Here is a 27,957-nt window from a genome sequence, read left to right on the forward strand (position 1 = left end):
GGGTTGTACCAGCTCACATTGATTCTTAAAGATCGCTAACCATCACTGCGATAGAAGATGCTTGTGTCTCAAGTCACCCTACCAAATGGAAGACTGTTTGGGTTGAGGCCTGCTAGGCTCTTGCCTGGTTCCTGTCACTCAACTCAATTTCTTCCAGGAACAAGGATGGGGTAATATTAAAGGCGAAACAAATGACTCAACAGCAGGCAGTATAAATGGACTTACAGGAGCCGTAGACAAGAAATGCTACACCAGCCATACTGGGAACTTGAGCAGTGCCTGCTTGTGACATAGTAATATAGTCAACCTGCAAGGGCCCTTTTTACCCTGTCACTCGGTGAACAAAGAGTAGGCTCTGAACAGAAGGGGCTGTGCCCAGGAACACCTCTGGGACCCAAACATTTGCCATAATGCTTTCTCTGGCTTTGGGTTTCTAAGACATTGATTCATTTAAGATATTAACCAGGCGGTTATCTTTTAAAGATTCAAAATTTGCAAATTTAATTAATGATCTGAAGGAGACATTGCTGTTCATATTGCCAATAGGGGTAGCCCTGTGGAAGGAAAGTTGAGTCTTTTGAAAAACTCCATCCACGAATCTTATGCCCTCTTGTGTACCCTTACCAGGTTGAGAAGCACTGATACAGAATTAACTGAAGAAGTAAAACTCAATTAAAAAAAAATATATATATATAATTATATATATATACACACACATATATATTCTGGATGTTTCTCTTTGTCCTCACTCTTCATTGTCATCCCAAGACATTCTGTAGTATCCTCACGGTTTGTGAGATTGACCCACCTCCAGATCCAACGGTGGGTTCTGACTTGCCCAGACTGATAGGTGCCATCACTCCCCTTTTGCCTCAGTGGCCAATTCACTAATGCAGTCAGTGCATAACATGCAAATATTCCTCTCCCCAGTCTCCACTGCCGCGGGTGGCCACATGACCAGCTCTGAGATGTAAACAGAATTCTAGTTGGGGCCTCAGGAAGCTTTTTATGATGGTTTGGCTTTTTGTGTTTGGGGACTTTTTTTTCTTCTGATGAAAAGGGGCAGACTTAGCAGGGTTGTTAACCTGTTTGTTCTCTTCTTCCCAGAAGCTAGACTATGATGCCAGTGAGGAAGCTGCCATCTTGCTATCTGGAAAACAAAAACCGCTTGCTGAAAATGGTGGAGCGGAGAGCTGCAAGGAACCTGGCTCTGAGCAGACAACTCAGTGTGGAGCAGCTTCTCCAGCCCCGGCCCACCTACCACTGGAAACGAAATAATAACCCTATCTGAATCATGGAAATTGGCATAAGGAAGAGTAGACAAGTAGATCAATAGAACAAAACAGAGAGCCTAGAAATAGATCCATGCTGGCCATAAAATTAAAACCTGATCTACTGAACTTCATCAAAATTTAAAGTTTCCACTCATCAAAGACATTAAGAATATGAACAGGCAAACCACAAACTGAGAGGAAATATTCACAATACATTTATCTGACAAAGAGCTTGGATCCAGAATATATATACTGTTATACGTTAAAAAGAAAACAAAGAAAAATACAACCCAATGTTTTTAAAGAATTAACTAAATAGTTCAAGGAGCATGTCACAGAGGAAGCTATAGAAATGGCCAATAAGCACATGAAAAGATGTTCAATGTCATCAGTTATCCGAGGAATGTAATCACAACCTCGTGACATTTCACACCCACCAAAACGGCTAAAATATTTAAAACTGGCAACACCAACTGTCAGTGAGCATGTGGAACAATTGAACTCTCATACGTTGCCATTTTGGAAGTGTAAACTACCATAGGCACTTTGAAAAACTGATGGGCGGTTTCTTAAAATATTAAATATGCACCTATTTATTACCCAGCTATTTTACTTCTGGTTATTTGCCCCAGGAAAATGAAAACTTATAAACTAAAGGCTTATGCAATCATGTTTTTAACTGCTTTATTCACAACAGGCAAAAACTGAAAACAGTCTGAATATTTACCAACCAATGAATGGATACACAAATTGTGGTATATTTATTCAATAGAATACTACTCAGCAATAAAAAGGAAAGAACTACCGAAACTTTCAGCAACGCGGATGAATCCCATGAATATTATGTTGAGCAAGAGAAGTCAGTCACAAAAGAATACACTCTGTATTGTTCTATTTATATGAAGTTCCAGAAACAGGCAAAAAGAGGCTATGGTAAGAGAAATCGGAACAGTGGTTGCCTGGGGGACAGGGTCAGGATTCACAAGAAAGGAATATGAGCTCATTTTCTAGGGTGACAAAAATGTCTTGTATATTGATGGGGTGGTTTTAGGAGCTACAGTGCCTTTGTCAAAACTCATTGAACTGTAAACTTAAAATGTGTGCATTTACATTTACAAACCCTATCTCAAAAAAACAAAAAGTACCTTATTTGGTTAAGCCCCTGCAGTCAGGTTTCTGTTAATGTGGCCAAAAGTAATTCAGGAAGGAAAAACTAGAATAAAAATATAAAGATAATAAGGGGAAAATGAAGAATCAAAAGCAGTGTGGTATACAGCCTCCATCCACAAGTCCTTTAATCCTCAGAAGTGCATACCATTAATTGCATTAATCACATGGCTTAAAGGATCTTCTCGTGTAGGTGGGGGAGCTCTGTGCACGAGTCAAGTTGCATGGAAATAGGACACAGGTGGTTATTCCTGAGGGGAGACTGAGGCCCAAGGGAAGGTGAGGTACCAGACGTTCCAGGCATCCCAGGACCAGCTTTAGACACTCACAGCCAGGAAACTGGGTGTGTGAATCAAATGTACCCAAAGCTTTGAAGTTCCAAGAGACCCCAACTAAAAAAAGAGTTGGATTTGCTAAGGGAGAGGGTGGGGGTTATCCCTGGTGCTTTGACTCTTTCTGAGGTCCCCCTGGAGCTTCTGTCCCCGTCCCGCCTCCAACATGTCCACATACATGTGATTTGGTTTTAGCTCAGGGCAGTTTTCACAGCAGTATAGGACCCTGCTGTGAAGATCTCTTGCCTTGCGCACTTATTACTACCCAACATGTATAGTCTCGTCCTCTCGTTCCAGGGCGGGTGTTCTCCCCAAATCCTCTTCAAGAAGAAAATCCTGCTATTGCCCATCCAGAGTAGACTTATGTCCATGCACACCACCCAGGGTAGACTTAATGTGGGGCCTTCACCTCATTAACAAAAGACCGTCGTCTTCTGATCCCCACACATTCTCCGCATCCATGCAGTCCTCATGGAGAAACAACCACCACCTCCTATTACTAATCCTACCGACGCTCCGAGGGCACACACCAGGTAAATGCTTTGATGATGGTGATTGCTGCGGTGATTATATTCCCCCGAAGAGTGGCTCTTTTTCTTCAAAACCCCTAAATTCCAGGGACCACATGAGTTCAGAGCGACAAAGGATACTGTTTTGCTGAACCCTGATCCTCACACCAAGAAGGTGGCCCTTCCTGTCCCTGGCAGCTTTGCTGGCATTCCTGCCTTGAGTGGCCGCTACACATTTGTTCTGACAGGGCACAAAGATGTTACTGGTCTTCACTTGACACAAATGCTTTGTTCTGTACTAAATCCATTTTTCGCCTTTTCCTTTAGTCTGTGCGACCACCTTTAAAAATGCCACTTGGGGGGCGCTTGGGTGGCTCAGTGGGTTAAACATCTGTCTTTGGCTCAGGTCATGATCCTGGGGTCCTGGGATCGAGTCCTGCATTTGCATCCGGCTCCCTGCTGAGCAGGGAGTCTGCTTCTCTTTCTCCCTCTGCCCCTCCCCCTGCTCGTGCTCGCTCTCTCACTCTCTCTCTCTCAAATAAATAAATAAAATCTTTAAAAAAAAATAAAAATGCCACTTGGCATCAAAATGATCATAAACACATTTGTGGCTATGGGGCCCGGGGTTGCAAGATGATATTCCTACATAAGGGGGACAGTCAGCACCGAGTCTGCTCATCCTAATCTGTTTAGATTACCATAACCATGAAACACACAATTTTAAAATTCTTGCAGAGAACTCTTACAAGTCTGGAGGACAGTCCTTCTATTCTCATAACCCCAGCCTCGGCCAGGGACTGCAGACCCCATCTGAGAAACCGTTCACCCTTCTCAAGCTTGCCTCAGTGCTCTCTTGCTTTGCCCCAAATCTGGCTCCATTTGAGGCAATGGAACATGTTACAAATCCCAAAGGGTTTTCGCTCAGGCCTGTTCTAGGACCTATAAAAGCAAAACGTAGGTCCTGGTGGGTTTCTGACATTACCTGGCCAGGTATTACCTTCGGGCTTGATGTAACTGTCATATAAGGAAATTGCCTGAGAAACTTCCTTCCACTTGGGATTCATGGACAGGCTTTTTTTCTGTTTCAGCTGCTGATTGGCACTGAAGTTGGTAGGCGTCTGCAGCAGAACAGAACGGAATGAGATGGAGGCTCTCTCTAAAACTTGGGGTCTGACGGCCTCTCCCCCAGCAGGTTGGCGCTGCGACAGGCTCTCGCTTGTCAGGCCCCGCTGAAGCTGCCTCCTCCGCGGGCCACTGGCTGTCCGCAGGAGAAGGAGCTCCAGGAAGAGGATGCTGCTCTTCAGGCTGCGAAAGGCCACATGCTAAAAATACCGATGGCAGAGCCTGTCACCAGGGAACACTTGGCAGTGATGAAGATGTGCTGTGAAATGGAACAGCCTTGTCCTTTAGGGAGAGATTTCTCAACCAGCCGGATCTGTGACCGAGCCTGGTGGTCAGCCGTCCGCGGAGCTCTGAACACGGGGAGCGCTCTCTCCAGGAGACAGACGCCCCCGCTTCTTTATTCCCACGCATCCCGGCCTCCAAACCGGTGCTCACGTCTGCGTTTCCTTTTTGGGGACAGGAGATGACGGCTCCCCCGTGTTCCTGCGCTCAGAGCCAGGGAGTCACCTCCGCTGCTCCTGTACCCTCACTCCCCACATTGAAATTGATGCACCTCTTTCTGTTTCTTTTTTTTTAAAGGCTCTGATTGTCTTTTTTTTTTTTTTAAGATTTTATTTATTTATTTATTTGAGAGAGAGAGAGAAACAGCATGAGAGCGGAGAGGGTCAGAGGGAGAAGCAGGCTCCCCGCTGAGCTGGGAGCCTGATGTGGGACTCGATCCCAGGACTCTGGGATCATGACCTGAGCTGAAGGCAGTCGCTTAACCCACTGAGCCACCCAGGCGCCCCCTCTTTCTGTTTCCAACCCCACCCCGCACCCCTCAGTGCCTCCATTTAGGCTCGCTCATCATCTCTCGTCTGGACTACTGCGGTGGCCTCTTAAATTATCGTCCTGTCCCTGCACTCCTTTTGCCAAATTAGATTAGGTACAGCATCAGAATGATCATCCTTTACGTTAAAACACACACACACACACACACACACACACACAACAGTGCCCCCATTGCATGCAAGTACAGCTCCTTGAAAATCAAGGCTTCCCCCAAACTCCTCCCCAAGCCTTCATTTCTGTACAATGTGTCTATCGCTGTCTAACAAATTGCCCCCAAAACCAGAGGCTTAAAGCATCAATAAAACTTGTTATCTTGCAGTTACTGTGGGTCAGAAACTGCTCAGAAACTGCTGAGCAGTTCTGGCTCAAGGTCTTCTGTAAGTTTCAGTCACGATGTCACCCAGGACTGCAGTCACCTGAAGCCCTGGCCCAGTGCCAGGAGATCAACTTTCAAGACAGCTCATTCACACGGAGGGCAGGTTGGTGCTGGCTCTTGGCAGGAGACTTCTGTTCCTTCCCTATGCGGGTCTCTCCCTAGGCTTCCGTGTGGTCTCGTGCGGAGGCAGCTGGCTTCCCCCAGAGCAGGCAATCCAGAAAGCAGCAGGGAAGTGGCAACATCTTCTGTGACGCACTCTTAGAAGCCACACACCATCACTTCCTCCATCTTCCATTGGTCACACAGACCAACCCCCATACAACTCCGGGAGGACTCCAAAAGAGCACGAGTCCCAGGAGGTGGGAATCATTGGGCGCCATCTTGGAGGCAATTTCCCACCTTGACCCTCACCCTCTCATCCTGTGCACCTTGCACTGTAGTCACGCAAATGATCCTCCTCCCACTTCTCCCTGACAAAATCCTACCTATCCCACCAGAACTCATTGCCGTGAAGTCCTCCCACATCCTATAAGCTTTAATAAATTCCTCCTCTCCTGATCCACTTAGCATTTCTGCTTCTATTATAGTACTTATCACACTCTGCCTTGTTGGATGCAAATGTATCTACCTCCGAAAACTCCCGAAAGAGAGAACCCATGACTTATTCTCACGTTCACCCAGTCCTTGGCAAAGTACTTCCAGAAGAAGATGCTGTGTGCGCGTTGATTGAATTGGCTGTGTCTTCCTTCCTGTCAGGGTTACTGGTTGGGCTAACCCCCAAAAGAGAAGAGACGAGACTATTTCCTTTAGCGTCATACTGTGTGCTTGCTGGGCGCCAGCTGCTGGCGGTAAGTGTGGTCCTCGCTGACGTAACATTACAGCCTAATGAAACATTTGTAAATTCTCCTAAATGGCTGGACAAATGAAGCTGCATTTAAAATTCTCTACTCCGTCAACTCAACATATCAGAATATCCCTAATCTTTGAAAAATATTTTACCTAGAAGATTCTGTGGCTCCATCTTTCCACTTGATTCTCAACTTTTTTATGACGGTTCCTACTCATTCACCTACCTACTCGTCCATTCATACACTCAAAAAACACTCACTAAGCATGTGACTGTGGGTATTTGGAGATAAACAAGATGGAGTTTCTCCTTCTAAGATCTTTGAAGTCCAGTGGAGAAGACAAATGGGTACACAAAGGACTGTAACAGCCGTTGGCACAACAAAAGAGAGTAGAGGCAGCATGTTCCCAACAGCAATTCTCCTCAGCCTGCGCGGTGAGGAGCGCAGCTCCCCCTTCTGCTCTAGAAGCTCCTGAGAGCAAGAGTAACTTCCACAGACTACATCAGAGATAAACAGCGGTGTCTTTTTTGTCCAGAAAGATCTGGACACCTTCCCCTGGTCCCTAGAACAAAACCTCCCTGCCAACCCCTCTCGCTTTCTAAGCAGGGAATTGAGGGCCAAGAAAGGAAAGAGGAACGGAATTGCCTGTTTCAATGGCAAAGTTGAATTCGCCAGGTGTGAATTCTCGGCAGCATGCCTTCTCTGGAAAATGGATCAGTCCTCACCGCAGGCTGCCCAGCACTGTCCATCCCCACTCAGAACCGGGGCGGCCAGCCTGGAGAGCACAGGCATACCGATGATTCAACAGTAGTGACTCTGTGACTCTGGAACCTGCTGATGATCTAGGACGGGAAAAAATAAATACATGCTCACATATTAATTCCTAGAAAATCAGTGCTCTTTCTATAGTTACTGTATTTTTCTGAATCATGAATAAGAATACATGGGCAGTCCCATAGTTTGGTATATGGATCCAATAATGGATGGAATATTTTACTTCATTGTTTTCCTGGAACCCTGGGACATATGACTGCTAAAACAAACCTCATAAATGCTCATTTATTTTTAATGCATTTATTTTAATGCATGCAAAATATATCATACACATAAAAAGGATTTATAAGATATATGCACAGTTTAAAGCTTAATAAACTGAACACCATGTACCCACCACCCCACTCAAGAAATATATGTCAGTTTATTATGAATAATAAGAGTTAATATTTTCTGAGCACTTATTATGTGCCAGACATTGTTCTAAGCACTTTACATATTTTATCTGATGGATCCTCACAACAACCTTATATGATAAGTAATACTATTATCATTTCACAAATGGGATAACAAGCCTCTGTGAGGGAGCTTGCCCGAGGACACACAGATAATAAGTGGTTGAGCCGGAATAAAAACCTAGACAATCTGCCTCTAGAGCCCACACTTTAAATCACTACACTATACAGAGGCCCTTCGTTGTACAGAATATTGGGACAAAGTGACCATGAAATGAAACGTGTATGCAAACCAAATTTCTCCACTGACTCCTACTCTTTCAATGGAGGGTGAGTTGGGGGTAGAAGCAGGAGAGAAGCTCTGGCTTAGAGGGGGCTAAGGAGTGTGGGGGGGATGGGGAGAGGCAGGGGGGTGTATACAGAGAGACCATCTCTGTCAGGCTCTGTAGCTACCCTTTCCTTTCACGGTCACGCTACTGACGAGCCAAGTGTTCAGTGACTATGTCCTGTCTCCTATAAAAAGGTAAGATCAATGTTCACTAGTTTGAGAAGCCTATAAAAATTACCCCCATCTCTTGGGGCCTGGGTGGCTCCGTCGGTTAAGCCTCGGACTCTTGGTTTCGGTTGAGGTGGTGATCTCAGGTTGTGAGATTGAGCCCTGCATCAGGCTCCGTGCTCACTGGGGAGTCTGCTTCTCCTCTCTCCCTCTCCCCTTCCCCTACCAGCCCTCTCCACTCGTGCACTCTCTCCAAAATAAATAAATAAATCTTTTAAAAAATGACCCCCAAAGCTTTCTGAATACTTCACCCCTCTGCCCACAGAAGTGTCCTCACAGCACCCTGCTCTTTGCAAGTAATGAGAGCATCGTGCTTTCGTTACCAAGACACACGAACAAGAGGACCTCTGGAGTCACAGAGTGAATGAGAAGGGAAAGCTAATTTTTGGCAATGTGGCTCATTTCCCTCTGTATGTTGGCTCACAGAATATACTTCACAACGATTCAACAATGCCTCCCTGCCCACCGAAGTACAGCTATGCTGGATTTGAACTGAGCATTCAAGCCGACGTTTCTCCACGTTGCTTCTTTAACATGCTCTCTGCCCATAATTGATTACAAATATCTATTTGGGGGAATTTGGTTCCCTCAGTTCCTCTCCTTGCAATCACCTTAATGGAAAAAGTCAAATACTTCAGTTCATGGAAAAGTCAACAGCATCCCAAGAGTAAGTGTTCAGGCTACTCTCCAGAGTGGCAATGGCTGGTGAGAGCGAAGATTCCGAACTCGGGCCTCTTCCTCACCACACTTCCACCCCCACCCCACCTCCAGGCAATGTCACATGGGAGGCCCAAGGCAGGGAATTAGAGAAGAGAGCTTGCCACCGAGCCCCCTAGATTATCTGACCCCACAGGTCTTCATGATAATAGCTTGAAGGAGAGGAGCTGGAATATCTTGGTAACTCAGGGACTGGCAGGAAGCCTTTGCACAGAGAAGTGTTGTCCTCATTATCATAAGGAGGTGGGACCCAGATTGAGTCTCAGTGATGAGCTGAATCCTTCTGTGACGGGGGCTCTCCAGATGGGCAGAAGCCACTGACTGTCCACAGGGAGGAGGAGGCTTCATCTGAAACAGGGTGCTGGAGAACACGAGTTGCCAGCCAAAGCAGACGGTGGGGGGGGGGGGGGGGCGCTGTGAGGTTTCCCTGCAGCATCCAGAACACTGTACAGAACACTGCGCGTGGCCTGGCGTCTAGCCACCTGCGCTGGACCCACCAGCACATCTGATGGGCATGCGGGGTGGGGTGGGGGGGGAACAGTGGCCCCTGCTGGCTAAGGATGGCCACATGCTTTTTGGGTCCCTAAGGAGGGGTTATGGACTTCTTTTCACTTTCAGAAAAAAAACTTCTTCGGAACACATTTTGACAAATGAGGATTGGCGACCATAAAATGTCAAAGGGAATGTTCAGGTTTCTAAATGGGGTTCTAGCAGACGGAAGAGCCAGTGGGCAGCTTACACCACAGGCACCTCTGGCCCAGGACCCTGTGACAGAGCCAGGAGCCAACCAGTGCTTCCTTCCTAACAACAACAACAAACTCCTGAGACCCACGCTATGGTTGCCAAACAGCAGACAGAGGTAAAAGATGTAAAGGCAGAAGATATAATGATGAAAAACATCCCATTACCCACACCTACAGATGCATATGCCTCATGGTTATTTTGCATCAAATGCAAACTTTATCCCAAAAGAGCCAAAAATGATATTTAGAGCCTCAATGATCATGGAAATTTTTAATTCCACAAATAACTATTAAGGGGGAAAATGGTTTCAATGAATATATTTATTTTAATCTCAGTAGACTGGCATGCAAGGGACCATGGCCTTTTTTTTCTCCCCCAAATGCCTGAAATCAGAGTACTGGTGGAAAGAAAAGATTGTTTTAAATGACCCAGCTTTAGAATGGCAGACAAAAGACCAGGAAGGTCTGTCTGTCTGTGGGCAGCAGTCAAGCACACCCTGGGATGGGATGGGGGGTGGGTGGTAGGGAGGAGAGCTGCAGAGCCCTGTGGGCGAGTTCTGCCCCTTCCTCCCCCTCCCCTCCTCCTCTTGTGATGCTTCTGCTCTTCCTCTCGGTCCTTCCCTTCTGACTTCCACTTTCTTTCCTTCCACATGCCCTCCACTGCACAAGCTACATTTGTCTTTCCTTCCACACCCATTCTTAGAATAACCTTCCATTTCCACACCCAAATCCCTCTACTTTCCACCCGTCAGACCTCTCACTGAGGGTGGGGACTGTGCCACCATTAATGGGGCTTCCAGACGCCAAAGCACGGAGCACATTAGTGCAGACCACAGGTAGTCATGGGACAGATACGAACAAGACCGGGTCCTCCTGGCCTCAGACAACTTCCAGTCTAGAGAAGGCAGCAGACAGAGGCCCACAGAACTGAACTCTAGGCTGAGTGGGCTAAGGCATAAAAGTAGAGTTAATACGATGGGTGAGCAGACCCTGGGAGGAGCCCAGATTCCGGAGCGCTTGCTGAAGGAGGCCGAAACTGAGCAGAAGGGCAGGGGCCTGCCTTTCTCATCTCTGAAGCCTCCTGTGAGAATGCTCTGTGGAGATGTCTTCACAGGGGCAGGGAGAAAGGGTTGACGGAGAGTTTCAGCACCCACTTGCTTAACTGCCAGAGCCCAGCTCGGCACACAACCTCGCTCTTGGCTCCACGCCAGCTCACACCACCAGCTCTGCACTCCTCGGGATTCTGTCTAGAGGTGCAGAGCTCAAGGGAGATTACCAGAAGGGAGCAGAGACAATCTTAAAGATCTTCCTTCCCTGCCCTGGAATGAAGAATCGAAGGCACACCCAGGACCTCAGCGAGCCTCATGCCCGCCCCCCCCAGACCCCCCTCCCCTAGGCCCCTCCGCGTAGGGCTTCCAGCCTGCCCGTCCTCCAGTTCTGACTCAGGACCACAGGGGAGGTGAGGAAGTGGAGAGGGAGGGGGAAAGCAGATGATTCTTTCAAGAATCTGCTCTGGAGCAAACCACTTCCCCTCTCTGGGCCCAGTTTCCTCATCTGTAAAATGAGAAAGCTGGCGCTTGTCAGCCCAGATGTGACAGCTCTGCTCTGCTTCCTTCCTGCTGTCCTTCAGTGTATCTTTCTCTTCCTGTAAGGTGGGGCTCTTCCCAGTCCCTGGAAGCCGTCCACCTATCATTGTCCGCTGGGACAAGAGCTTCCCCCACCCCACTCTCCCCAACTCTGCTCAGGCTCTTTTTCAGATCCCCTCTCCTTTATGCATTCTTTCTTAAAACTGTGGCTTTTCTCTTCCCCGCCTGGGCTTCGCAGGGGGAAGCAGTCCACGCTGCTGGAACTTGCTGGAACTTCGGGGCGGCTCTTATCAGCTTTCAGTGGGCACTCCCACACACCCAGAGACAGGAAGCAGGGCTTTCAGACGGTCTGCTCAGCACTTGCGAGAGAGCCCTCAGATTTCTCAGTGGCTACACGAAAGAGCCATTAACCCCAGCCGGACCTGCAAAAGGGAATTTCCAATCTCTGAAATTCAAGCCGGCGGAGCCAGATTGAGGAAACTGCTTCCTACTTTTAAAATCGTGGTTAAGACTCCAAGGAAGAATTAGTTAGCATGCTTGTTGCAAGACAGAAGCCTAGGACCCTCCAGGCAGCGGCAAGAACAGGGTCTGACAGTGGTACTCAATCAGCGCTGCGGATAAAAGGGAGAATGAATAATCCTGTCGCAGAGGATGGTCCCTCCTCTTAGAACCTTGTCAGAGAAATGGGCTTTTCTAGGTATACTCCATATGGAAAGCTACGACAACAGTCCTGTGCATGTAAGATACATTTCCCTTTGGATCTTTTTGCTGGAAACTTCCTCTTGCCTTCATTCTCCTGAAGTAGTTCCTGAAAGAACCCTGACAGAACACACTCGTTGGGAGGGCTTGTAAAGGAGAGCAGGCTGCAAAGGTGACCCAGGCATGCGGCTGGCGGGACCCTTTTCCACTTGGCCATTCGTCCAGGGCCCCACCTTTGTGTCCCCACCCCCTTCAGACTCCCTGGGAACAGATCTGAGAGGCAGGGCCAGCAGAACTTCCATCCCCACTTCAAAAGGCTTATCCTGCTATGCAAGGGGTGAGTTTTTAAACGAATGTCATAAATTTACCTATTCTTATCACTTAGGATAGTCTTGATCTCTCCCTATATGAAACTCCTTCAGCATTTGTGTTCTGTAGCACGAGAGCCTAGCATCCAATAATCTCTGCCTTTTATTACTTTAATCCTTTTGATGTACATGCCCAGTCTCCCCAACCAAAGAGCAGGTTGTTCTGAACATGGACTGCACCTTGTTCACCTGTCACCCTGGTCCCGATCAACGTGTCTAATTCATAGTTAGTGGATCTTGTGTGTTTTTTATCTTGGTTTATTACACAAATAAAACATGCTCACGGTGATTACATATTTATTGGCAGAGTAAATCACCACAGAATAAAGTGCATAGCCTCCAAAGCAATTAAAGGAATGCAAATTTTTAAAAATGGAAGATATTCTTATATGTGTATTAAATTAAGACAAATCAATAAAAATGAAAAAATGCTATGCAGGAGTGATTATGCAAAAGAGTGTGCTTACACAGCATTGGAGGGGGACTGTCATTTGGCGCAAGACTCTCGAACGCTACCTGACAACATCTTACAGCAAGTACAAAGATCCCTTTGCCTTTTAATTGGAGATGCAAGTGTTAGACCTGGGATCTGGGCATCCTGACACTTCTCCATTCTAAATTCTCCTCTCCTTGCTGCCTTTCTCTGTGTCTCTGTCTCTCTCTCTCTCTCATCTCCTCTCTGGCCATCACCCCCGGCTGCAGATTTCCTTCTGCCACTGTGTCTGTCCTCAATCGCATTACCAAGAGCCCGTCCTCATTCTGCTCCAAAGTAGATTTCTCCCTCAGCCAGACTTCAGCCATCTGTCCCTCCAAGTGTCTTCTCCGGTGTCAGATAAGTCCTGCTTTGTTTATGTTCCTCCTCTGAGAGAATTCCCCAAGCCCTCCAGGGTGAAAGCAGTTGTTCCCTGTGAGACATCACCAAACATCAGCACTCGGCGTGCAGGCCAGACAGCCATTCTCTCCTCGCTGAAAGTGACTGTGGGGGGCAAAACCCAAGAGCAGAGGCTCAGAGGCTGTTCATGGGGGACCCCCATGGGCCAAGGCCAGCAGCGGGGGGTGTGGACTCCATCCCCCACATGCCTTCCTCCCCTAACTTGCTCCCAGGCTGAGAGGAAAAGAGAGATGCGGGGGGAAGTGGGGGTGGGAAGGAAGTGCTTGTGTCGGTTTTCTTACTTGGCTGGTACTGTTGCTAAGTCCTCTCCGCTGTCTGGTGCCTGCCCACTGTCATGGCAGCACACATCATCCAAATGCTGCCTGCTTCTCATCTGAATCAGTTTTGGAGGGTCCACTGTGATCCCACCATGGTGAACCTCCCAGAAGCACATGGCCTTGGTGCAAATCCTGTAGCAGATGCTCGAGGTGCTACGGCTGGAGGCCTGAGGCCCACTGCTCTCTTCACAGTGGGACAGCAAGTTCTTTCCTTTTATTCTTTTTTCTCTTTATTGGAATTTAGTTGACATACAATGTTACATTAGTTTCAGGTGTTCTATACATGACGTAATGCTCACCACCACGAGCGTAGTTACCGTCTGTCACCATACAATGTTATTACAATATTGTTGGCTAATTCTTTTCATCCCTGTGGCTTATTGATTTTGTAAGTGGAGGGGTGTACCTCTTAATCCCCTTCCCCTACTTTGCTCATCTCCCCCACCCCTCCCCTCTGGCAGCAAGTTCTTATAGAGAGAATCCAGGGCACCTGCAGGGCTGCAACCTATTTTGAGGGATCCAGGAACAGAGATTTCTTTGAGAAGCAATGTTAGCCTAAGAGTTCTAAGACATTTCCCCCTCTTCTCCCTCCCTGAGACAGGAGCTGAGTGCTTTCCTCCCCAGATCAAGCAAGAAGTGAAAGGAAGTTTAAGGAAGCCGCTGGAAGAAGCGGGAGCCCCTCTCACACGCAGAAGGACATGCGCTTAAAGCTGCTGCAGGATTGGCAGAAGGAAGCAGGATGGTTCTTGCAAGAGCTTGAATTGTGTCTCTTGAGTTTGGGAGGCATAGAGCCTGGTGCCAGGGGCATGGGATGAGGGCAACAGTGGGAACAGCCTGTGCTTCTGGAATTTGTTGACGAAAGATGCACGGGTCTCCTGTTGCACAACAATGTGAATATAGTTAACCCTACTGATCTGGACATTTACAGATGATTAAGATGGCAAAGTTTATAACATGGTTTTGACCACAATTTAGATTGTGGGCAAAAAGAAGAGGGATGCGGGTGCCTGGGTGGCTCAGTTGGTTAAGCGACTGCCTTCGGCTCAGGTCATGATCCTGGAGTCCCGGGATCGAGTCCCGCATCGGGCTCCCTGCTTGGCAGGGAGTCTGCTTCTCCCTCTGACCCTCCTCCCTCTCCTGCTCTCTGTCTCTCATTCTCTCTCTCTCAAATAAATAAATAAAATCTTAAAAAAAAAAAAAAAGAAGAGGGATGCATAGGGTTTTTCATGACCCAAATGGGCACTGTGGAAGGTAGCTGTTGTGAGCCCAAAGGGATCCCTACCCAGAGAACTGCCCGCCATCAAGAAACCTAAGGAGAAAGAGGCCAGAGCTGTCCTGCTTCTGGGGACAGGGACCAAGCCGAGCAGTGGAAGGTCACCTGGAGAAGGATTACCCACTTGAAGGGCTAGACATGCACAGACTCCCCAGCAGAGGGGTCAGTGTGGAACCTCAAACAGGAACACTAGGGCCTGGCTATTTCCGTTCAATGTGGCACACCTCTCGTGGACAGCTGCTGGTCCAGAGGTCTCCACTGGGTTGGCCAATACTTTCTCAGATTCCCATCAAAGTCTGGGGTCTCTCTGTCCAACCCTGTTTCCTCCATCATCTGTTACAGCCATCGCTCCCCAATAAACCTCTTGCACTCATAACTTCACCTCAGGGTCTGCTCCCAAGAGGATCCAAATGTCACCATTTCAGAATTTCAGAACTGGTTTCCCTAAATCATGGTAAATGGCTGCAGGTTGAGCTAGCGTCTCTCTTCAGAATGTGTGAGCACTTTTCACCCTTTTCCCTCAGCTCTGAAACTCCAGCACATAATATCCTATTACAGATTGTGTAAGCGAACTTTCCACTAGATAACATTGTAGTAACAAAACCTAAAATCTCCGTGGCTTACAACAACAGATGTTAATTTATTTTTTAAGACTTTAAGTAATCTCTACACCCAGCATGGGGCTCAAACTCACAACCCCAAGATCAAGAGTCACATGCTCTACGGACTGAGTCGGCCAGGTGCCCAACAAGGGTTTATTTCTAACTCACTATATATGTTGCCAGTCTCCTCTAGATGTCTTCTCATAACAGTATCCAGGCTAAAAAAACAGCCTCTATCCTGGGTGTGCCTTTCTAAAGGCAGAGGGAAGAGAGCAAAAATGCTGGTGGAAACGTGCAATGCTCTGCAGGTTTCTCCCACTCACATTTTATTAGCCAAAGCAAGTCACACGGCCAAACCTGACAATGAGGCAGGAAAATATATTTCTGCCACAGTCCCAAGGCACCAGGCAAGAATATCTAATCCTCCTTTGGAGGAGCAAATATTTGAAAATATGCCAGGCCTGAGGTCTGGGAGAGTTCTTGGCCTTTCCTGCCAAGATGGCAGCTGCAGCTACGGGAAACACGGCCCTATTCCACACAGGAAGGAAAAGAAGTGGGGGGTGGGGGGGGAGAGATAAACAGGAAGAACTGCTGGCTGAGTCTGTCTCACTCTTTTTTTTTTTTAAGATTTTTATTTTTGTGGGCGCCTGGGTGGCTCAGTTGGTTAAGCGACTGCCTTCGGCTCAGGTCATGATCCCAGAGTCCTGGGATCGAGTCCCGCATCGGGCTCCCTGCTCTGTGGGGAGCCTGCTTCTCCCTCTCCCACTCCCCCTGCTTGTGTTCCCTCTCGCTGTGTCTCTCTCTGTCAAATAAATAAATAAAATCTTTAAAAAAAAAAAAAAAGATTTTTATTTTTAAGTGATCTCTATACCCAATGTGGGACTCAAGCTCACAACCCTAAGATCAACAGTCTCATGCTCTACTGACTGAGCCAGCCAGGTACTCCAAGTCTATCTCTTTTAAGAGTTGTGGGGTTTTTTTTGGCAGTCTCTCTTAATGACTTCCACTTACATTTCATTGGCCACTTCTCTCTGCAAGGAAAGCTGAAGTATGTTATTCAGCTGCCACTTCCAACAATAGAGAGGTTTTGTTAGTAAAGAAGGTAATATGAATATTGGGTGCTCAGCTAGCAGTTTCTGCCACTCCAACAAAAGAGAAACATCTGTAAGTCTTTGGAAGCTGCAAGACAGAATAAAGAAAAGTTGACTGATGAAACTCAAAGAGAAACCATCGTCTAGAATTTTCTGTGGCTGTTGCAGAGACGCTGGAAGCTGATCTACCTGACAGAACCTTGACATGTTTCTGGGCTCAGAGTCAGAAGCTGTTTAGAGGGTAGAAGCAAGAAGTGGGCTAAAAAGAGAGAGAACATGGGAACGTCTTATAGGACAACTATCCTCGACACCATCTTACCCATCACCGTCCAGAGAGCCAGCCGTCAGCATTTAGCCCCATGCAAAACCAAACCAAACCCAAAGATACTGAACAGAATATTTCAGCCCTCTTGAGGTCTTTATTTGGAGGCTCCTGAAGCCTGACAGCCCATTTCTTGCCATCTTACCCAGAGCTCTGAATCCAAAGACTACTCGGTAGAGAAACCTTGCCTGAAAATAACAACAGCTGTGGAAGGCCACATCGGCTACACAGTCTTCCCGCCTTATATGTGAGCAAAGCTTTGGGCTTACCAGACAAATGGGGAGCTCCGCTGCAGGATCGGGTGCTATTGCAGATGATGCCACACCCAGAGCCGAGCATTAAGTGGAAGTTCCACAGGCTGAACCACAGGCCCCCCCAGCCCTGTTGTACCCATACAAAAAGAATAGGTTGCTATGAAAACGGAACATTCAGAGAACCACAAAGGAGTGCTTATACATTTAAAAATTCTGCCTACCACAAATATAAATATTAATACTGGGAAGAGGGTGGTAGACTGGGAAAGTGCAAAGTAAAATCTTCATATTGGAGAGTTAAAAGGTAATGTCAAAGTCTTCTAAATAAGTAGAGGCTAACTAATAGAGATAACAACATAAAGTCTAGAGTTATGAAGGTAGCCACAAGAAGAACTTAGTAAAGAAACTGGAAGGAAGGAAGGAAGGAAGGAAGGAAGGAAGGAAGGAAGGAAGGAAGGAAGGAAGGAAAGAAGGAAGGAAGGAAGGAAGGAAGGAAGGAAGGAAGGAAGGAAGGAAGGAAGGAAGGAAGGAAAAAAGAAAACATTTTCTCTGACTTCTGGGTTCAAGGAGGGGAGGATACTTGGAAGACCATGACTTTCCACTATAACCTGCTCTGTATTATTTGATCTGCATGGGCACGTGGACTACTATACCTATGCTTTCTGCAACATTGTATTTTTAGATTTATACACATTGGTAAATAAAGGTCCAATCCATTATTGAAACTGCTATATAGTATTGCACTATCTAAATACACCATGTTTATTTATCCACTGTCCTTTAGATGAGCATCTGAGTCATTTAAAATGTTTCAATATTAGGAACAATATTGGATCAAATAGTCTTGTATATATCCTTGTACACATGTCTCTAGGAAAGAAGCTCTGCACTGGAGGGAATGAGTCTCTTTCCGGTCACCAGGAAACTGACAAATCATTCTCCAGAGCAGGTGCACCCGTTCTCATCCATAATAGATGGAAGTATCAGTGCTCCACATCCTCACCAGCTGAGTTTGTCAAGTTTCTTAAATTCTGCCAACTTAATGGGTGTGAAATAACATCTCATTATGATTCTGGTTCCCAGATTGTTAGAAGAGTTAAGTGTCTTCTCATGAGTTTATTGGCAATATGGATTTTCTCTTCATTGATGTTTTGCCCATTTTTATGTTTTGTTGTTTATCTTCCACTAATTGGTAGGCATTCTTTATGAATTCTGGATACTAGGGTTTTGTTGGGTACATGCGTTGAAAATTCTTTTCTCAGTCTATGGCTTTTAAAATTTGTTTACTTTTTGCTTATTCATTTAACATAAGTTTTACTACATGTTAAATTTAATCAAATACATCAACCCTTTCTTTTACGTTTATACTTATTATGTTGTGTTTATGAAACCCCCTCTCATCCTGAAGTCACAGTTCTGTCTTCCTCAGGGCATAAAGTAAAGCCTCAGTTAACATACAAATAAATATATGAATAAATAAATTCTTTCCAGGTTGTTGGTCTCCAGGACATTACACAAATCCAATTTTTTATCTTGTGCAAGCACCTTGCTCGTACAGGCAAATTTATATTGTAAAATCGGACTTAAGGACAAATATTACAGGGGTTGCTGCCATTTATCATAATGAAACCAAGCTGAAGAATGCCTTCCTTTACACATGTGGAAGTGTACAAATGGCAGGAATAGCTAATTATTCTTCTTCACAAAAGATAAACTTGAGAAATGGGGTTTTAATATGTAGCAATATTTAGATTAGAAATCAGAAAGGCCATCTTGTTAGTAAGGGCTACAGCAATAGAACAAGGCACCCTAAACAGCCCATGTAGTGAAAAACCGTATTAAGCCTCGATTATATGGCAGACCTGTAAGGAGATTTGTGGACGTCTTTCTTTAAAAAAACAAAAAACAACAACATAAGCCATCATTAGGTGTCACGGCACAGTAAAATCCTCAAAGCCAGAGTTTTTGCCTTGGGTGCGTAGCAGCAAGTCAATAGCTCCAACACGCATGTTCAGCAATGACATCCTATTGCTTCTCTCCTTAAGCCTTTGTCTTTCATCTCCTCTCCATTTTCCATGGCCCCATCCTAATGAGGCTTCCTCTCTTCAAATCTGGTTTAGTGAAAGAGTCACCTAACTAGTCATCCGACTTCCAGCAGTTCTCCCATCCTCACGTGCTAGATGAAGCTTCCTCAAAACCTGGCCACTATCAAGTCTCTCTTCTCAAAGTTTTCAGGGCAGCCTCATTGCACATTGTTTAAATATGCCATAGACATGGAGACATTGTCCCTTTGATGAGTATTTAGGTCATTAAAAATTTTCCACTATTATGAACAATATCGTTTGTAATGTGAATTTTCTAGCCGGATATTTAAGACCCTCCATACTCTGTCACCCATTAGCTCTCTTTATGTCCCATCACATCCTATGTAAATCCTCTGCTTCCTAAGGGCTGATCTTCTCTTCTCTGCCTCTGTTCCTTCTCCTCTCCAATGAAAGGATCCTACCAAGGACAGCCCAAGACCCACTTCCTCCATAGGTTCTTTACTGACCGCTCAGTGATTATTCCCACCTCAGATTCCTAAAACACTTACCATCTGTGCCATGCAAGTTAGCACTTACTGCCTGAAATGTTTTTATATATCTCCCGGTTCCCAAAGTAGATTAAAGTGATCTGTGGGCAGGAATGATGTGTCAGGGAGTCTTGGGCAGAAGGGAGGTCCCTGAGGCATCTAGCCCAGTTCCTGACAGGATTCAGTAAGTATCTGCTGACTGCCATTTAGCCCAATATGTATTAAATATCTCATAATGTCATTTAGCCCAATATGTATTAAATATCTCATAATATATTTACAAAAGTCTTAATATTCTCCTGTAGGTTGGGTTATACTTCACAAATGAAAACAACTCGTTGTAAAAGAGAAAATAAAATTAACGCAAAAAGGTGTTTTTAAACATTAAGAAGAAATATAAAAGTTACCTAAAATCTCAGGCACTCCAGTTCTTTTTAAATGAGAGATTATTCATTACTGAAGAGTCACACATTGTAAAACTCCCCACAGAAATGGTTTACAATGTCCTCGGACAACCTTTTCTCAGGAGGTTAAAGACTTGGAGAAGAGAGGCCAGTGTGACGGTTACACTGTGCTTGGCAGAGACCCCCTAAGTACGCAGACTGGACTGTCCCAGTCCCCACCTCACAAGGGCACTCTTCTGGCCCCAGCCTGAGAAGGTCGGGCGGAGAATAACCACCTACCACCCTCTATCTGTAATTTAGGGAAACTGCCGCATTTCCTCGCTGGCTCCTTAAAAGTACTGCTTGCTGCAAATGCTTGAGAAAATAGTGAAAAGGGGTAAAGAAGAAAAGAAAAATCACCACCACCCAGGGATAACCACTAATACTGCTGTGGAGAATTTATCGGATCCTGCGCACACATGGACACACGCACACCACACTGCGGGCTCATGCCCCGTAGGCAGTGAGAGGATGTGTGAGTCAAGGTTACAAGCGTGGCCGCGGGAGTCTGACTCCAGGTCTGAAACCTGGCCCTACCACTCACTGGCTCTGTTACCTGAGCACATTGCTCCCTGCACACATTCCCTCACCTGTAAAATGAGAATCCTAGTACCTGCCTCATAGGGTTGCCATGGGCTTAGGGGAGGTGATATGTATGCGGTGTTTCCACCAGCGAGACGCGTAGAAAGAACGATGCAGCTCTGAGTTACACAGTTCCCCATCTTACCTTTGAACTTCACATTTTTATCAGGACCCTGTTGTCAAATCTTCTTTGAAAAATATTTTTACGATTATATGTTTCTCTATCCTACTTTTTACTTAACGCTTTACCATGCCTCTATGTTTTTAATATTCTTTTAAAAAATTATTTCTGATGTCTGTATAACTAATACTCTACCTTCTAAATATACCACAATTTATCACTTTCTCCTGTTTCGGGACATTCAGGTTGTTTCCTATTTATCACTATGATGTATAATACTGTGACAATATACTTAAAACTTGAGTCACACAATCTCTGTTTGCTTTCTTAGATAGATTTCTAACACAGAATTGCTAGAACAATAGGGTATAAACATTGTTTAATGTTTATATCACCAAACGGCTGTCCAGAAAAAACATTCCAAGTTTGCTCCCATCAGCCCTGTGTGACAGTAACATGCTGGTGACAGTATTCTGGTGTTATCTCTTTTTCTTTCTTTTTGCTATTTGGGAAAAAGAACATTTTTGTTTCACTTAATTTTTATTTTGATTACCAGTGCGGCCAAACTTTTATGATTACATTGGGCCTGTGTATTTCTTCTTTGGGGAATATTCCATTCGTGTCCCAATTTTTTGGCATTGGTTTGGGGTTTTTTGGTTGAGTTGCAAAGAGGTTTTTTCGTATTAATTGGTAAGTGCTCTTTATATATTGGGAATTTAGTTTTTCTGCCCCCTTTTATTTTTTCCAGTTTACTTTATGGCTTACGGCTTTCCTTTCCTCATTGAGTCAGCACATAGTTCTTGAGTGCTGGCCACGTGCCAGGCACTGTTGTAGGTGCTGGGGATTCAGCAGGGAGCAAAGTCAACTAAAATCTCTGTCCTTGGAGAGCTTACCCATTAGTGGGGGCTTCTAGTTGAGAGTGTAACTACAATCAACAGAACCATCTAATTCCTCGAATGCCTGTTTTAGAGTTTCATAAGTACCTATTTCTTAGACATAATTGGCCCATTCATGTCATCTTCCTTTCAGAAAACCACTGGAGTCACATGAATACAGAGGAGAGAGACCCCAGGGCTTAGCCTGATAGAGAAAATTGGATAATATTTTCAAACAGGTATGACTGAAAGGGCAGCCATAGACTTTCAGATGGGACTTGGGGCATCAGGAGCACAGCTAGTGGTTCTTTCTTTTCCTTTCACACAGGTACCTCACTTGTATATCTCACAGTTGGGGGCAGGAGAAACAGAGGAGTGTGAGGGGGGATGATGAGAATAGAGAAGTTTGGCGTCCTATCTGAGTTGGCTTGGGCTGTCATAACAAAGTACCACAGACTGGGTAGCTTATAAACAGCAACAACTTACTTCTCACAGTTCCGGAGGCTGGAAGTCTCAGATCAGGGTGCTAGCATGGTCAGGTCTAGGTGAGAGCCTTCTTCTGGGTTGCAGACCGCTGACCTCTTGTTGTATCCTCACATGGTGGGAAAAGATTGAGCTAGCTCTCTGGCCTCTTCTTAAAAGGGCACTAATCACTAATCCTATTCATAAGAGTTCACCCAAATACCTCCCAAAGCCTCCCAAAACCATCACATTGGAGATTAGATTTTAACATGTGAATTTGTGGGGGACATGAACAGGTCCTATAAGCAGAGGGCACTGTGCCAGGAATGACTTTAAGGAATGGCTGATGCACCAACGTCAATTTTATAAGAGATTCCCATCCCTCAGTGGATGCACAGGAGAGCTGTGGGGTCTGCAATAGGAGCAAAATTGCCTCCTCAGCAATCTGTGTGTGCATGTGACTCAAGGACCAGACAAATGACCATCCTCCAAAGTGTCAGCCCTCGGAAACAACTCCAGGGAAGCAGAGAAATGCCTGAATTAACTGAGATTGTGGTTTTGGCACCAGCAGAATAAGAATCAAAATAAAAATAGAATGGAATTATAGAAAGTTCTATTCCTTATACATCTGAAAGATCTCGTGTTTTTAAGAGCAATCACACACACAGACAAGAGATAATTATTTAAATGCTTAAATAAGAATTCCCATAGTTCTTAAGAAGAAACTGAAAACGCAAATGAAAAATTCTGTTAAATTAGCATCATTTTAAGTTAACTTTTACAAACGCAGTTCCAAAAACATCCGTTCCAATATGTACAAGGTGGAGTCCATCAATTCCTTCTTCACCTTTGGCCACTCACAGGCAACACACACATAAATAACCCTACAGAGCCAGGATAAACATAACTGACCGTAAAAGTTGCCCAGCCCAGATGAGCAAGAACCTCCTGACAACCAGAATCTCCGGATGGTCCTACTCAGAAGATTTCCCCTCATCTCCTCTTCTGGCACAGCTCGGGCTCAACTGCGGGCTCCACTTTGCCCCCTTCTCTCTGCTCTTTATCGGAAGCTGCCCTTGGTCCCTCTCCGCTTCCTCCTCAGTGAAGCAGAGCTGGCTCTTGCTAGGAGGAACCAAGTAGAAGATTGGTCATAGAATCCAGATTCAAAAGAAGGGTTCAGAAAAGATGGTCAACATCACTAATCGTTAGGGAACTGCAAATCAAAACCACATGAGATAACACTTCACACCCATTAGGATAACTACAAAAAGAAAAAAAAGAAAGGAAGGAAGGTTGGTGAGGATGTGGAGAAACAGAAACCCTTGTTGGTGGGAATGTTAAATGGTGCAGCTGTTGTGGAAAATGGTAGGATGGCTCCTCAAAAAATTTAAAAATAGAATTACCCTATGATTCCTCAATTATACTTCTAGGGATACACCCAAAAGAATTGAGGGCAAGATCTCAAAGAGATATTTGCACATCCATGATCACTGCAGCATTATTCACAATAACCAAAAGGGGGAAGCCACCCAAGTGTCCACTGACACATGAATGAGTAAAGAAAATGTGGTGTAGGGCGCCTGGGTGGCTCAGTTGGTTAAGCGACTGCCTTCAGCTCAGGTCATGATCCTGGAGTCCCGGGATCGAGTCCCGCATCGGGCTTCCTGCTCGGCAGGTAGTCTGCTTCTCCTTCTGACCCTCCCCCCCTCATGTGCTCTCTCTCTATCTCATTCTCTCTCTCAAATAAATAAATAAAATCTTTAAAAAAAAAAAAAAGAAAATGTGGTGTAGTCATACAATGGAATATGATTCAGCCTTAGAAAGGAATGAAATTCTGACAGGTACTAGAACATGTATGAACTGAAGACATTATGCCAAGTGAAATAAGCCGGCACAAAAAGACAAATGCCGTCTGATTCCACTCACGTGAGATACCCAGAATAGTCGAATTGGCAGAACCAGAAAGTGGAAGGGTAGTTGACAGGGTCCGGGGGAAGAGGGGAATGAGGACGTAGTGTTTAATGGGTACAGAGCCTCCTTGAGGAAGATGACAAGGTTCTGCAGAAGGAGAGTGGTGACAGTTGCACAGCAATATAGATGTCCTTAATGTCGCCGAACTGTGCACTTTTAAAAAGGGGGTAAGAAAAAGACCGAGGAGGAGGGGTGGGTCTGGGTCCAATCGGATGGAAACACGCAACACACAAGGACTGGATTTACCACGTGGAGCGCTGGAGCGAGTTCCCCCATTTTGTAGGGCGAGGAGGGAGGCGGCGGTCCCCCTGAGCTCCAGCGACTGGGCTGTCCAGAAGCAAAACGGCAGCCGGGAAGCGCTTTCCTCGCCCGGGTCGGGGTCTGGCTCCGGCCGCCCTCCTTCCGGGCTACTGCGGCATCCTCGATTTCAGCGGGCTCAATTCAGAAGTCGGGGAAAGAGGGACGCCTTCAGGGACCATTTCGAACTTAAAGGCTTATCTTAGTGGCCACACCCTCCACGAAGCCCCTTCTGATGTCCCCTAAACCCTGCGTTGTCATCGGAGGCCGTATTCCCTCAAAGCGGGCAGAAGTTGGCTCTTGGGAGGGGGAAAAAATCTTACCTTTCTTTTTAAGGAGCAAGCACAGATAAACGTTCGGCAAATTCAGGTACACGGTGTATCTGTGGAATTAAAACCTAACAGTGGCCAGTGGTGCTGGGGCGGGGAGCCGCGGGGGGGGGGGGGGGGCACACACAAAGGTTGAGAAACAGCCCGAAAGTTTGGGGCCTAACACACGCCCCGAGCCCCCATGCTTCAAGCCCACACAGCACTTGGCTCTTCTCTTCCCGGCCTGACCGCGACCCCTTCTCCCCAGCTCTCCCCGGCGGACCCAGGGCGGCCTGCTCGGGGTCGCGCTCCCCCGGCGGTGCCCCCACGCGGCCCGCGCAGCCGCGCACGGTGCGCCCCTCCGCGCCCCCCGGCCGGCGCGGGAAGGCGGTCGCACCCCAGCCGGGGCGGGCTCCCGAGCTCGCGTCGGGGCCCGCGCCGCCCGCGGGGGCGCGCTTCGCCCCCACAGGGGACCCCGCCGCTCCGGCTGCGCGGCCGCGGGCTCGGCCTCTCCCCTCCCGCGCCCGCGCTGGGGCCGCCCGCAGCCTCGGCCCCTCCCGCCGCCGCCTCCGCGCGCTCCTCCGCGGGGCTGGCGCGGCGACGCCCTGGGCGGCGAGAGCCTCCGCGGCCGCGGAAATCTGTACACATCGCACGGGGAGTTTGCTAGCTGGGTCTCTGTGGCGCAATCGGTTAGCGCGTTCGGCTGTTAACCGAAAGGTTGGTGGTTCGAGCCCACCCAGGGACGACAGCGCTCGTTTTCCTGAGACAACCTCGAGACGGATTCATTTTAAAACGGCAACCGTGAGATTTTTAACCGAATAGGAGAGTACGACGCTACCGTACGTCTGGGACGGAGGAAGACCATGTTGTCTCGGTATTTGTCGCCCAGCGGGGGTGGATCTAAGAGCGACTCTGCTTCTGGACTGGCAGCCGGGGCTTGGTAATCTAATTCCACTGTATGTCCACGGGAAATGGGCACACGTTCTTCGGGAGACCGGCCCAAAGATTGTGCTTCAACAGCACTAGTTATAATGGAAAGGGGGGGAAAATGCCCCTTGACAAGTGAGTGAATAAATGCCACTGGTTTCTTCTCGGAAAATCTGGTACCACCAGAAAGTAAATGTCCTTATTCAGTATTGCCTTATCTACTGCCAAAAGGATCCGAGGAGCTGTTCGATGAAAATATGCAAGGGGAGTCACCTGAAAGTATGTGGAGGCATAATCGCCCTATGTAACTGTCTGCTAAATGAAGCTCTGTTACAGCTTTTGGACAATGGACTTGAACCTAGACGAAGGTGTTAATGTTTGCTCTTAGATCGCTGACAGAATTTTCCCTGAAATTAAACTCGGGCCGAAATTGTATGGGTTCCTGTTAAAAGGTTTTGAAGGATGTATTTTCAACTCTGGTCTCACAGAAGACACAGATATTTTTCAGGCAGATGGTTCACATGAGGCTTTCTATAAAGATAGAGAACCACACGATAACATGATAAGGTGATGATATAATTAATTTCTGCCAAGATTGAGGTTATGGGGTGAGTGCTTTGTCTCTGGGATGTACTTTTCATGGATAGAATTTAGAGACCTGGAAGAAAAAATAGTTAAACTGCCTCACTCGGCTGTCCTTCAGGGAATGTCTTGGCAAATGCTGGCTGATAATTACTTCTCCAATAATTATTGATAATAAAATATCCTCTGTTGTCTAGTTAGGAGCCCTTTAAAAAGGAGACACAGTGTTGTACAATTTCAGACAGAGTAAGGAGTAGCCCCCCCAAAATGTTCTTAGGTAGGGGCCTCTCTGATGCTCAAAATTCCAAACTTTCCACTCATACTTAAGGATAGCCTACAGTGGAAACAAGGAAATTAGGTCATAAGATCATTCCTATACCGTTCAAATCTAGTATAACATTTCGAGATGAGGAAGGCATAATATTTGCTAGTACTTAAGTTATGCGACTTAGAAAGCACAACCTTCCACTTTAACCTGAGTGTTCTTATACTAGGTTGTAAGCTCCTTGAGGGAAGAGACGATTTTCTGTTCTTAATGATCATTTTAGGTTCCAATTTCCTTCAAGATACAGTTCAAATTGTTGAGTGTAGGGCTTTCCCCTACCATGTTACTGCATGAAACCCTCCAGTGGTTATATGCATTTACCAGGAGCTTCAATGGCCCATTCTGCCTTGTACCCTGCCCCCCCATCTCTTTCCCTTTGCCCTGATGTGCCAGTGCCCACCTCCTCTGTACTTACCTGGGTAACATCTGCTGAGGAGTTACCTTCTCAGGGAAGCCTACCCTGATGCTGCCTCTGTCTGATTTAGGCACCCCTCCTCTAGGCATTCTGAAACCAGGGAGTTACTTGTCACCTACACCAGCATATGAACTCCTTGAGTGTAGTGACTAGGGCTTTATTTACGTTGTTTGCTCGTCTAGCACAGGTCTGTCACATAGCATATGCTCAGGACCGAAGCATTCCCTGCCTTGTCGGAGTATGTGATTAACAGGGACAGACAGATAAAAATGCATATGATGAAGTGTCAGCATGAGGGCCAGAGAAGAATGTTCCCAGGTAGTAAATGAGGAAGCCAACGTAGATAGGCTGGATTGTGTCTTCACGGAGGATCCGAAACAACCCTGAAAGGTCTGGACAGACCAGAAGGCAGGGGAGGGCTATTTAAAGCTGGCAAAATTTGGAGGCAAGATGGGGGTGGGGAGGAGAGGAGCATAACCAGAATATAGAATAAATGTACTTGAATAGAGTGCACTGACAATGTTCTTAGCCTGTGGAAGGGCCCTGAAGAACAAAGCTGGAAGTTAGACTTTACCCTATAAAGCAAGGGAGTAACTGTTAAAGGTGCCTGTTTCAGGACATAATGAAATTTATTTTAGATGGTTGGTCTGGCAACAGAACAGGGGAAATAAGAGATCAGAGAACAGTTAAGAGGCAATTATATTTCAAAGGAGTAGGCAATGAGGTGGGTCTAAAAAAGAAGGATGTAATTCCAGGGAAGATTGGATAAGACTTAGGGACTGAAACAGGAGGGAAGTGGGTAGGGTGATGCCTACATTTAGAGCCTCGGTGCCCCAGGAAATGGTGATAGTGGTTTTGCTTGATACTGGGAATTTGGGGGGGTCTTAAAGTAATCTTGAAATTCGAGAAATTATAAATTGCCCATACTTTTAACTTACTTACTTGTGGCTGGTTCTCCACCATGGCATG

At 46.4% G+C, this 27,957-nt stretch overlaps 1 long non-coding RNA gene and 1 other non-coding gene across 5 annotated transcripts; one reads left to right on the forward strand and one right to left on the reverse strand.

Annotated features, from left to right (window-relative positions):
- Positions 1–1,988: 1,988 nt before the first annotated feature.
- Positions 1,989–25,706, reverse strand: LOC123839622 (uncharacterized). Of its 4 annotated transcripts, none has more exons than XR_008505656.2 (3): positions 22,188–25,706; positions 13,099–21,328; positions 1,989–7,301 (listed from the first exon to the last, which is right to left on the reverse strand). It is a non-coding gene; the product is annotated as an uncharacterized LOC123839622 (long non-coding RNA). The 4 variants fall into 4 exon arrangements; XR_008505657.2 differs by lacking the exon at positions 1,989–7,301 and having other exon boundaries at positions 11,118–21,328; positions 22,188–24,569; positions 24,755–25,706; XR_010410055.1 differs by lacking the exon at positions 1,989–7,301 and having other exon boundaries at positions 11,118–17,235.
- On the forward strand, positions 25,411–25,484 carry TRNAN-GUU (transfer RNA asparagine (anticodon GUU)). The gene has a single exon. It is a non-coding gene; the product is annotated as a tRNA-Asn (tRNA).
- Positions 25,707–27,957: the final 2,251 nt, after the last annotated feature.

The sequence above is a fragment of the Mirounga angustirostris genome, unplaced genomic scaffold, assembly GCF_029215605.1.
Source record: "Mirounga angustirostris isolate CCGP_5_RB_7025 unplaced genomic scaffold, mMirAng1.0.hap1 SCAF_3, whole genome shotgun sequence".
Taxonomy (NCBI): domain Eukaryota; kingdom Metazoa; phylum Chordata; class Mammalia; order Carnivora; family Phocidae; genus Mirounga; species Mirounga angustirostris.